The sequence below is a fragment of the Bos indicus x Bos taurus genome, chromosome 8, assembly GCF_003369695.1.
Source record: "Bos indicus x Bos taurus breed Angus x Brahman F1 hybrid chromosome 8, Bos_hybrid_MaternalHap_v2.0, whole genome shotgun sequence".
NCBI lineage: Eukaryota > Metazoa > Chordata > Mammalia > Artiodactyla > Bovidae > Bos > Bos indicus x Bos taurus.
In genome coordinates this window covers 99,794,772-99,807,398 of record NC_040083.1, presented here as the reverse complement: position 1 = coordinate 99,807,398, position 12,627 = coordinate 99,794,772, and positions in this window count along the sequence as shown.

Here is a 12,627-nt window from a genome sequence, read left to right as displayed (position 1 = left end):
AAAGATAACATTCTTCTTGTAAAGGGTCACATGACCCAACACTTACGGGTCATGTGGTACTTAAATATGAATTATGTAAACTATCAGTAATCATTTAATACAGCCTCTTCAATAAGTGGAGCTAGGAAAACAACGGCTACATGTAAAAGCATATTAGAACACTTCCTAACACCACATAAAAAATAAACTCAAAATGGATTAAAGACCTAAGTGTAAAGCCAGAAACTATAAAAACTCTTAAAGAAAAACATAGGCAAACACTGACATAAATCACAGCAATATTCTCTTTGACTCACCTCCTAGAATAGTGGAAGTAAAAAGCAGGACCTAACTAAAAAAACTTGCACAGCAAAGGAGACTATAAGCAAGATGAAAAGAATGGGAGAAAATGGGAGAAAACAATTGCAAATAAAACAACTGACAAAGGATAATCTCCAAAGTACACAAGCAGCTCACGCAGCTCACTACCAGAAAAACAACCCAGTCAAAAAAGAGGCAGAAGACCTAACAGACGGTTCTCCAAGGAAGACATACAGATGGCCAACAAACACAAAAAGATGCTCAGTACCACTACAGTAGAGAAATGCAAATCAAAACTACAATGAAGTATCTCCTCACACTGGTCAGAACGGCCATCATTAAAACAATCTACAAACAATAAATGGTGGAGAGGGTGTGGAGAAAAGGGAACACTCCTGCATTGGTGGGAATGTAAATTTATAGTCACTATGGAGTGATTGATACAGTATGGAGATTCCTTTAAAAACTAGGAATAAAACTACCTTATGACCCAGCAATCCCACTACTGGGTACATAAACTGAGAAAGACGCATGCACTTCAGTGTTCATACAGCACAATTTACAATAGCTCAGACACAGAAGCAACCTAGATGTCCATTGACAGATGAATGGACAAAGAAGTTATATAAAATGGAATGTTACTCAGCCATAAAAAGTCAGTGAGGTGAATGAACTTAGAGCCTGTTACACAGAGTGAAGCAAGTCAGAGAAAGGAAAAAAAACATTTTGTATATTAACGCAGCTTGCCTGGTGGCTCAGACGGTAAAGAAGCCGCCTGCAATGCAGGAGATCTGGGTTGGGAAGATCCACTGGAGAAGGCAATGGCAACCCACTCCAGTATTCTTGCCTGGAGAGTTCCATGGACACAGGAGTCTGGCGGGCTACAGTCCGTGGCATCACAAAGAGTGCACACAACTGAGTGTACTCACTTCACTTCACTTCATGGAATCTAGAAAACATGGAATTAATAAACCCATTTGCAGGGCAAGAGACACAGACATAGAGAACAGACTGGACACAGTGAGAGGAGGAGAGGATGGGACAAATTGAGAGAGTAGCATTGACATGTATACACTGCCACATGTGAGAGAGAGAGCTAATGAGAAGCTGCTGAATAACACAGCTCAACTCGGTGCTCTGTGACAACCGAGAGGGGTGGGGTCGTGTGTGCTTGTGGCTGGTTGCAGTTGTATGGCAGAAGCCAATGCAATATTATGAAGCAATTATCCTCCAATTAAAAATAAAATTTAAAAAATATGTCATTTAATGTACAGCCCTCTGTCTCAAAAAACTTACAAACTATGTCGACTTCTAACTGGTAGAACAGGTTTTGGCATTTTCTTAGATGCTTTTTCTGGGTTGTAAGTCTCAAATTTGGCTCAAAAATTTTTCCAATAGTTTCTTAGATTAAGTGATTGATTAGTCAATTCATTGATTAATTCAATTCATTAATTTTTTACCAGCAAGAATGAAGTATTAATACAAAATAGGAAAATTTCAAAGTCAGTGGGTAGAAAAAAAGTTACAGAATATGAACAATACAGAACAGTACAATTTTATTTGTATAAATAATAAGACATGCTAGATATCTCTAGGTCCATCTAAGTGTAAATTAACATGAGAAGATCTTGAAGGAAACATAGTTTCTAATTAATCACAGCAGTCACTTCTAGAGAGAATAGGTAGAGATTGATGGGTTTTAGTTTTATCTGTAAATGTATTTTTCATAGTAAGAATGTACTCATACTTTATTTAAAAGTTAAAAAATTTTAGTAAGTAGATTAAAAAGATGAGGAAGCAGGGTCTGTAGAACTCATGCAAAAATTTCTCTAAAGGCAAGCTGAGAGACCCAGCTAATGCGTTATTGACCAGAGATGTTTCAATATTCACGTACATAACAAATTGCTGGCCACAGGTGTTAGTTTCTGCAAAAATCCTCCAGTGAATAATGTGTTAATAGCATTTTGTGTATAAGACAGTGGGTTGCTAGTATGCAAATGGAAATGATACCAAAGTAGAGATCAATTTTATGGGAAAAAGGAGAACTGAGAAAGGGAATTATTCCTTGTGTAGTCAAGAAAGAACTGGGGAAGGTGTGGAGCTTTTCAGAAGACAAGATGGAAGAGCTGGACAACCCTGAGTTCACCTCCTCTCATGGGTGCACCAAAATCACAACTAACTGCTGAACAACTATTGATGAAAAAGATTGAAATCTACCTGAAAAAGATGTTCTACATCCAAAGACCTAGAGAAGAAACCACGAGACACTAGTGGGGGTACGCTTGCAGTATAACCAAATCCCACACTACCCAGGTGGGTGACCCGTGATCTGGGGAATTACCACAAAATAGACCTTCTCCCACAGAAGTGACAGCTGCACTTCTCTGGTGGTGCAGTGGGTAAGAGTCCGCCTGCCAGTGCAGGGGACACAGGTTCGATCCCTGGTCTGGGAAGACTCCACATGCTGAGGGAAACTGAGCCTATGCACCTTAGAGGCTGCAAGCTACAACCAATGAAACCCACGCACCTAGAGTTTGTGCCCCACAATAAAAGAAGCCACTGCAAGAAGCCCACTCACAGCAACTCGAGAAAGCTCTCATGCAGCAAGAAGACCAAGGACAGCCATAAACAACCAATGTTTTAAAAAAATAAGTGAAAGCTCTGAGTCCCACACCAGGCTCCCCAGCCTAGAAGTCTGGCATCAGGAGAAGGAGCCCCCAGAACCTTTGGCGTTGAAGGCCAGCAGGACTTGCAGGAGCTGCAAAGGACTGGAAGAAACAGAGACTCCTCTCTTGGAGGACACACACAGTCTCACATACACCAGGTTCCGGGACAAAAGCAGCAACTCCATAGGAGCCTGGGCCAAACCTACCTGCTTGTCTTGGAGAATCTCCTGGGGAGGCAGGGGGGAGCCTCTGTGGCTCTCCCTGGGGTCAGAAAGTCTGGTGGAGGGGCCTTCATGAACTCTAGCTGGAGGCAGACATTTTAGGTCCTTGGCACAGAGACCTGGCCCCACCTAACAGCCTGTACACATGGACATCACCAGAAGGTCAACACCAAAATCAGATTGTATTCTTTCCAGCCAAAGATGGAGAAGCTCTATACAGCCAGGAAAAATGACCAGGAGCTGACCATGGCTCAGCTCATGAGCTCCTTATTGCAAAATTCAGACTCAAATTGAAGTAAGTAGGGAAAACTACAAGGCATTCAGTTATGACCTAAATCAAATCCCTTACGACTGTACACTGGACGTGACAAATAGATCCAAGGGATTAGATCTGGCAGACAGAGTGCCCGAAGAACTACAGATGGAGGTTCATAACGTTGCGCAGGGTACAGTGACCAAAACCACCCCCAAGAAAAAGAAATGCAACAAGGCAAAATGGTTATCCGAGGAGGTCTTACAAATAGCTGAGAAGAGAAGAGAAGTGAAAGGAAAAGGAGAAAAGGAAAGATATATCCCTCTGAATGCAGAGTTCCAAAGAATAGCAAGGAGAGATGAAAAAGCCTTCTTAAGTGAATAATGCAAAGAAATAGAGGAAAACAATAGAATGGGAAAGACCAGAGATCTCTTCAAGAAAATTAGAGCTATAGATGGAACACTTCATGCAAAGATGGGCACAGTAAAGACAGAAACAGTATGGACCTAAAGAAGCAGAAGATATTAAGAAGAGGTGGCAAGAATACACAGAAGAAGTATACAAAAAAGGTCTTAATGACCCAGATAACCACGATGGTGTGGTCATTCACCTAGAACCAGATATCGTGGAGTGTGAAGTCAAGTGGGCCCTAGGAAGCATTACTATGAACAAAGTTAGTGAAGGTGATGGGATTCCAGCTGCACTATTTCAAATCCCAAAAGATGCTGCTGGTCAAGTGCTGCACTCAATATGCCAGCAAATTTGGGAAACTCAGCAGTGGCCACAGGACTGGAAAAGGTCAGTTTTCATTCCAATCCCAAAAAAAGGCAATGCCAAATAATGTTCGAACTACAGCACAATTGTTCTCATTTCATGTAAGAGCAAGGTAATGCTCAAAATCCTTCAATTTATGCTTTAACAATATGTGAACTGAGAACTTTCAGATGTACAAGCTGAATTTAGAAAAGGCAGAGGAACCAGAGATCAAATTGCCAACATCCATTGGATCATAGAAAAAGAGAATTTCAGAAAAACATCTGCTTCATTGACAACACTAAAAACTTTGTATGGATCACAACAAACTGTGAAAAATTCTTAAAGAGATAGTAATATCAGACTAACCTACCTGCCTCCTGATATGCCTGTGTGCAAGTTAAGAAGCAACAGTTAGAACTAGACACAGAACAACAGACTAGTTCCAAATAGGGAAAAGAGTACATGAAGGCTGTAAATTGTCACCCTGCTTACTTAACTTCTATGCAGAGTACATCATGCAAAATGCTGGGCTGGATAAAGCAAAGCTGGCGTCAAGACTGCAGGAAGAAATATCAAGAACCTCAAATATGCAGATGACACCACCCTTATGGCAGAAAGTGAAGAGGAACTAAAGAGGCTCTTGATGAAGGTGAAAGAGGAGAGTGAAAAAGCTGGCTTGAAACTCAACATTCAAAAAACTAAGGTCATGGCATCCGGTCCCGTCACTTCATGGCAAACAGAAGGGGAAAACATGGAAGCAGTGACGTTTTATTTTCTTGGGCTCCAGAATCACTGCAGATGGTGACTTCAGCCATGAAACTAAAAGATGCCTGCTCCTTGGAAGAAAAGCTATGACAAATCTAGATAACATATTAAAAGCAGAGGCATCACTTTACCAACAAAGGTCTGTCTAGTCAAAGCTTTGGTTTTTCCAGCAGTCATGTACAGATATAAGAGTTGGACCATAAAGAAGGTTGAGTGCCAAAGAATTGAATTGTGGTGCTGGAGAAGACTCTTGAGAGTCCCTTGGACAGCAAGGAGATCAAACCAGTCAATCCTAAAGGAAATCAACCCTGAATATTCACTGGAAGGACTGGTGCAGAAGCTGAAGCTCCAATACTTTGGCCACCTGATGCAAAAAGCTAACTCACTGGAAAAGACCCTGATGCTGGGAAAGATTGAGGGTAGGAGAATGAGATGGTTGGATGCATCATCAACTCAATGGGCCTGAGTTTGAGCATGCTCCAGGAGATAGTGAAGGACACGGAAGCCTGGTGTGCTGCAGTCCATGGGGTTGCAAAGAGTCAGACATACTCAATAACAACAAGAATAACAATACAATAACAACAACAATAACAATAACAACAACAGCCTGTAAGCTCTGCTGCTGGGAAGCCTCAGACAAAACAACCAACAGAGCAGGAACACAGCCCCACTCATCAGCAGACAGGCTGCTTAAAGACTCATTGAGCCTACAGCCACCTCTAGATATGCCTCTGCCCATCAGGGCCAAAACCCAGATCTACCTACCATTTGGCAGGCACCAAAAGCAAAGAAACTATGACCCACAAGCCTGCAGAACTGAGTCTGCAAACCCAGATCAGTATCTACCCTGGGACCAGCTGGTTCCTAGCCCTTGCATGACAGAATGGGAGTGTACTGCTGGGAAACAGGACATTCCCTATGGAGGGCCACTTCTCCAAGGTTGAGAAATGTAACTCAGCTACTACATACATAAAAATACAAACAGAAATTTAAACGAGATGAGATGGCAAAGGAAGATATTCTAGATGAAAGAACAAGGTAAAACCCCAAAAGAACAATTTAGTGAAATGGAGAGAGCCTATCTTCCTGAGAAGGAGTTCAGAGTAATGATCACAAAAATGATCCCAAAACTTGGGCAAAGAATGGATGCACAGAGTGAGAAGTGAGAAGTTTTTAGTAAAGAGTTAGAAAATGTAGAGAACCACCAAAAAGAGTTGCAAATACAATAACTGAATTTAAAAAATACACTAGAAGGAGTCAATAGCAGAAATAAAAGAGGCAGAAGAAGAAATCAGCAAGCTACAGTGTGATGGAAATCACTGCCACACACAGAATAAAGAAGAATGAAAAGAAATGAGAACAGTTTAAGAGACCTCTAGAACAATGTCAAAAGCACCAATATTTGCATTATAGGGGTCCCAAAGGGAGAAGAGGGAGAGAAAGGGCCCAAGCAAATACTGGAGAGATAATAGCTGAAAACTGCCCTAACACGGGAAAGAAAATAGTCACCTAAGTCCAGGAAGTACAGAGAGTCCCACACAAGATAAACCCAAGAAGGAACACGCCAAGACTCATATTAATCAAATGGACAAAAATTAAAGACAAAGGAAATATTAAAAGCAACAAAGGAAAAGTAACAAATAACATACAAGGGAACTCCCATAAGGTTAGCAGTTGATTTCTCAGCAGAAACTCTGCAGGCCAGAAGGGAGTGCCACAATATATTTAAAGTGATGAAAGAGAAAGACCTGCAACCAAAAATACTCTACCCAGAAAGGCTCGTATTCAGATCTGATGAATCCCAAAGTTATGAGATTTAGAAATCAACTAGAAGAAAAAACTGCAAAAACAAAAGCATATGGAGGCCAAACAATATGTTATGAAACAATCACTGCATCACTGAAGAAATCAAAAGAGGAAATGATTTTGATACAGACAAATGAAAATGAAAACATAATAATCCAAAATGTATGAGACACAGCAAAAGCAGTTCTAAGAGGGAAGTTTCTAGTGTATAAGCTCACCTCAGGAAAGAAGAAAAATCGCAAATAAAAAACCTAACCTTACAATTAAAGCAACTAGAGAAAGAAGAACAAACAAAATATAAAGTTAGTACAAGTAGAGAAATCACAACCCTCAGAGCAGAAATAGAGACACAGGAAACAACAGAAAATCAATGAAACTAAAAGTTGGTCCTTTGAAAAGTTAAACAAAACTGATAAACCTTTAGCCAGACTCATCAAGAAAACAAGGGAGAGGGCTCAAAGCAATAAAACTAGAAATGAAACAGGTGAGGTTACAACAGACACCACAGAAATACAATAAGAGGACCATAAGGGACTATAAGCAACTATATGCCAGTAAAATGGACAATCTAGAAGAAATGCACAAATTCTTAGAAAAGTGCAATCTTCAAAGACTGAGCCAGGAAGAAATAGAAAATATGAACAGACCAATGAAAACTTCTGAAATTAACACTGTGATTCAAAAACTCCCAAGAAACCAAAGTCCAAGATCAGAGGACTTCACAGGCACATTTATTGAACACTTAGAGATACGTAAACACCTATCCTTCTGAAACTATACCAAAAAATTGCAGAGAAAGGAATATTTATGAACTCATTCTATGAGGCAATCGTAACCCTTATTCCCAAACCAAACAAAGATACCACACACACACACACACAAAATTATAGGCCAATATCACGGATGAACAAAGACACATCTGTAGTCAATTAATCTACAATAAAGAAGGCAAGAATATAAAATGGAGAAAAAACAGTCTGTTCAATAAGTAGTGTTGGGGAAACTGCATGATGACATGTGAAAAAAAAGAAATTAGAGCATTCTCTAACAACATGCACAAAATAAACTCAAAATGAATCCAAGACCTAAATGTAAGGCTGGACACTATAAAACTCAGAGGAAAATACAGGCAGAACACTCTTTGACATAAATCACAGCAATATTTCTTATCATCCACCTCCTAGAGTAATGAAAATAAAAGCAAAAATAAACAAATAAGACCTAATTACATTTAAAACCTTTTGGACAAGAAAGGAAACCACAAACAGAATGAAAGGACAATCCACAGAATGGGAGAAAATATTTGCAAACAAAACAACTGACAATGGATTAATCTCCAAAATATACAAACAGCTCGTGCAGTTGTATTTCAAAAAATATCAAACAACTCAATCAAAAAAAAGGGGGGGGGGGGCAGAAGATTTAAACAGACATTTCTTCCTCTAAAAGACATACAAATGGCCAAAAGGCACATGCAAAGATGCTCGACCTCACTATCAGAGAAATGCAAATCAAAACTACAATGAGGTGTCACCTCTTGCTGGTTAGAATGACCATCAAAAAGTCTACAAACAATAAGTGCTGGAGAAGGTGTGGAGAAAACGGAACCCTCCTATAATGTTGGATCCAGCAATCCCACTCCTGGGCATATATCCAGAGAAAACCATAATTTGCCAAAATACATGCACCCCAATGTTCATTGTAGCACTATTAACAATAGCTATGACATGGAAGAAACCTAAATATCCATTGACGGATGAACAGTTAGAGATGTGGTATACACGCACAATGGAGTATTACTCAGCCATAGAAAAGAATGAAATGCCATTTGTCACAACATGGATGGACCTAGAGATGATCATACCAATTGAAGTCAGAAAGAGAAAGACAAACACCATATGATATCACTTATATGGGGAATCTAATTTTAAAAAATCATGTAAGTGAACTTATTTTAAAAACAGAAACAGACTCAGATTTTTAAAACAAAGTGATGGTTACCAAAGGGGAAATGTTGGGGGAGAGATAAATTAAGAGCTTGGGATTAACATACACACAATACTATATATAAAGTAGACAACTGACAAGGACCTACTGTATGGCACAGGGAACTCTACTCAACGTTCTGTAATAACTTTTTATATGGCAAAAAATCTGAAAAAGAGTGAAAAACGGAATCACTTTTCTGTATATCTGAAACTAATATAATATTATAAATCAACTCCAATAAAATTTTTTTTTAATTCATGAGGACCTAAATATATAAAGCCAATATATATTTTGGAGAAATGACAGCAATGTAATAACAGTAGGGAACTTTAACACTCTGAGTATGTCAGTGAGTAGAATAGACAAAAAAAATAAGGAAACATTGGCCTTTAATGCCATATTAGACCAGACAGACCTGACATATAGTAACACTCCATCCATAACAGAATACATGTTGGTAAAGGGCACTTAAACAGTCCTCAGGATAGATAATATGCAAGGCCACAAATCAAAGCTTTTTAAATTTAAGGAGACTGAAATTTATCAATTATCTTTTCTGACTATAATGGTATGAGTTTAGAAATCAATTACAAGAAGAAAACCAGAATATTCACAAATACACAGAGATTAAACAATATGCTACTGAACAACAATGAAACAAATAAAAAACTACCTTGTGACAAGTGAAAATGGAAATACAACATATCAAAACCTACATGATGCAGCAAAAGCAGTTTTAAGACAAAAGTCCATAGTAATAACAACTACTTCAAGAAACAAGAAAATTCTCAAATAACTATACACCTCAAATAAAGAATAAGCAAAGCCCAGTGTTAGCAGAGAGAAGGAAATAAAGAGCAGAAATAAATGAAATAGAGACTAAAAAGACAATAGAAAAAAAGAAAAGGAAACCAATAGATAGTTATTTGAAAAGATAAATTGACAAAACTTTAGCTAGATGCAACAAGAAAAAGAAAACTCAAAATCGATAATGAAAGAAGAGACATAACAACTGACGCCACAAAATGTAAACTGATATAGCCACTATGGAAGACAGTATGGAGATTTCCTTAAAAAAACTAGGAATAAAGCCACCGTGCGACCCAGCAATACCACTTTCTAGGCATATAACCTGAGGAAACTAAAACGGAAAAAGACACAGGTACCCCAATATTCCTTGCAGCACTATTTACAATAGCTTGGACATGGAAGCAACCTAGATGTCCATCAAAAGATGAATGGATAAAGAAGTTGTGGTACATATATACAAAGGAATATTACTCAGCCATAAAAAGGAATGCATTTGAGTCAGTTCTAATGAGGCAGATGAACCTAGAGCCTATTATACAGAGTGAAGTAAGTCGGAAAGAGAAACAAATATCCTATATTATGGAATGTATGGGACATATATATGGAATCTAGAAAGATGGTACTGATGAGCCTGTTCGCAGGACAATGGAGAAGCCGACATAGAGAACAGATTTATGGACAAGGGTGGGGGACAAGGAGAGGGTGAGATGAATGGAGAGAGAAGCATGGAAGCATATACACTAACATGCAAAACAGCCCCTTCAAAGATCATGGCCTTGTCATGTCAAAGGGGTTTGGGTAACTCAATGAAGCCATGGGCCGTGCCGTGCACCCTAGATGGACAAGTCAGGGCACAGAGTTCTGACAAAACATGGAGGGCACGGCAAACCACCCCAGTATACTTTCCATGAAAACCTCATGTACTGTATAAAAGACCAAGAAGATATGACATCAAAAGATGAGTCCCCCAGGCCTGAAGGTGACCAACATGCTAGTGGGGAAGAGTGGAGAATTACCAGTCTCTCCAGAATGAATGAAGTGGCTGGGCCAAAGTGGGTACGATGCTCAGTTGTGGATGTGTCTGGTGATGAAAGTAAAATCCAATGCTGCAAAGAACAGTATTGCATAGGAACCGGGAATGAGGTCCATGAATCAAGGAAAACTGGACATGGTCAAGCAGGAGATGGTAAGAATAAACATCGACATCCTAGGAATCAGAAAACTAAAATGGATGGGAATGGCCAAATTTAACTCAGAAGACCATTATATCTACTACTGTGGGCAAGAACTCCAAGAAGAAATGGAGTAGCCCTTATAATCAGTAAAAGAGTCTGAAAAGTCTTGGATGCAACCTCAAAAATGACAGAATGATATTTGTCTGTTTCCAAGGCAAGCCATTCAACATCATAGTAATGCAAGTCTATGCCCCTGTCGCCAATGCCATTGAAGTTGATCAGTTCTATGAAGACCTAGAAGACCTCCTAGAACTAACACCTTAAAAAAATGTTCAATTCATCATTGGGGATTGGAATGCAAAAATAGGAAGTCAAGATATACCTTGAATAACAGGCAAATTTGGCCTTGGAGAACAAAATGAAGCAGGGAAAAGACTAACTGGATTCTGCCCAGAGGATGCACTAGTCATAGAAAATATCCTTTTTCAACAACACAAGAGATGACTTTACACATAGACATCACCAAATGGTCAATACTGCAGAGACATTCCTCTGCCGACAAAGGTCAGTATAGTCAAGGCTATGGTCTTCCCAGTGGTCATGTACGGTTGTGAGAGCTAGACTATAAAGAAGGCAGAACACCAAAGAATTGATGCCTTTGAACTGTGGTGCTGGAGAAGACTCCTGAAAGTCCCTTGGACAGCAAGGAGATCAAACCAGTTAATCTTAAGGGAGATCAACCCTGAATATTCTCTGGAAGGACTGATGCTGAAGCTGAAGCTCCACTATTTTGGTCATCTGATGCAAACATGACTCGTTGGAAAAGTCCCTAATGCTGGGAAAGATTGAGAGCAGAAGGAGAAAATGGTGTCAGAGGATGAGATGGCTGGACACTATCACTGATGCAATGAACATGAACTTGGGCAAACTCTGGGATACGGTGAGGGACAGGGAAGCCTGGCGTGCTGCAGTACATGGGGCTGCAAAGTCGGACACAACTGGGTGACTGAACGATAACAACAACATCCAAAATAGATAGCCAATGGAAATTTGCTTATGACTCAGGGAACTCAAACTGGGGCTTTATAACAACCTAGAGGGGTGGGAAATGGTGGGAGGGAAGTTCAAGAGGGAGGGGATATATGTACACTACAGCTAATTTATGTTGATGTATGAAAGAAATCAAACCAATATTGTAAAACAATAATCAATCAATTAAAAATAAATTTTAAAAAGAAAAAAAATTGATTTTTTTTTGCCACAGAAATAGAGATGATCATAAGAGACTACTATGAACAATTATACATAAATGGGACAACCTAAAAGAAATGAATAAATTCTCAGACATGAAACAAGAAACTGAATCATGAAGACATGCAAAATATGAACAGACTGATTACTAATAAGGAGATTGAGTTTGTAATCAAAAGCCTCCTAATAAGAGTCCACAACCAGATAGCTTCCTTGGTGAAATCTATGAAACATTCAAAGAAGAATTAATAGCAGTCCTTCTCAAACTCTCCAGAAGAAGTAGAAGCAAACCAATTTTACAAGGCCAGCATTACCCTGGTACCAAAACCAGAAGAAGACACTGCAAGAAAATTACAGGCCAACATTCCTGATGAATACAGATGCAAAGATTCTTAACAAAATATTGGCAAACCAAATTCAACAGTGCACAAAAGGATTATAAACCATGATCAAGTGGTATTTATTCCAGGGACACAAGACTAGTTCGTTCAGTTCAGTTCAGTTCAGTTGCTCAGTCATGTCCAACTCTTTGTGACCCTATGAACTGCAGCACGCCAGGCCTCCCTGACCACCAATTCCCGGAGTCCACCCAAACCACGTCCATCGAATCAGTGATGCTAGTTCAACATCTGTAA